The 590-nt window shown below is 61.0% G+C and overlaps 1 protein-coding gene across 1 annotated transcript in view; it reads right to left on the reverse strand.

Annotated features, from left to right (window-relative positions):
• FANCM (Fanconi anemia, complementation group M) overlaps positions 1–590 on the reverse strand; it is a gene marked incomplete at its 5' end in the record, with an annotated part of 39,473 nt that overhangs the window by 929 nt on the left and 37,954 nt on the right. The gene's annotated exons all lie outside the window — the stretch shown is intronic.

A 590-nucleotide genomic window follows, 5' to 3' on the forward strand; every position in this document is an offset into this window, starting at 1 on the left:
TGCGCCCTGCAGCCCGCTGGGGTCCCCTCTGCCTGCAGCCCCGCCGGGGGTCAGGAGAGGAGAGACAGGGAGAGCAGCTGTGAGGCCAGCTGAGACCCTGGGAAGGCGCTGCCCTGGGCCCATCCATCTCCACTGCCAACTCAGGAAAGCCCGCGGTGTTCGGGGCAAGGATAAGGAACACGGGGCAGTTCACGTTTTCCCAGGAGAGGCGGGTGCCAGTTGTGTGGCAGATAGCCAGTACCGGCAGGCCAGCCCCTCTGTCACCACCCTTCTGGCACTACCCTCATTTTTAAAGAGGTTTTGGAATGATTGTACCCAGCAAGCGAACCCCAGCCCTGCCCACAGCCTGTTCCACGCACTCACCCGGTACCGACAGGCAGCTCCCAGGGAAGGGGGGGTGCTGCTGGTGGAGGTGGACGCAGCAGGCCAAGAGCCCTCGTGTTTCTGCAGGGGTTTATTTACATATTTCACAGTGAATCAGAACTCAGTAAAGTGCAGTTAGAAGAAAACAGTCTGGGGGTCCCGAAGCCCCTCAGCTCTTGGCAGCTGGGTTGCTGCGTCCCTTGGCAGAGAGGCTCTTGGGCAGCATC

This window comes from Buceros rhinoceros, unplaced genomic scaffold, assembly GCF_000710305.1.
Source record: "Buceros rhinoceros silvestris isolate BGI_N320 unplaced genomic scaffold, ASM71030v1 scaffold23102, whole genome shotgun sequence".
Classification (NCBI taxonomy): domain Eukaryota; kingdom Metazoa; phylum Chordata; class Aves; order Bucerotiformes; family Bucerotidae; genus Buceros; species Buceros rhinoceros.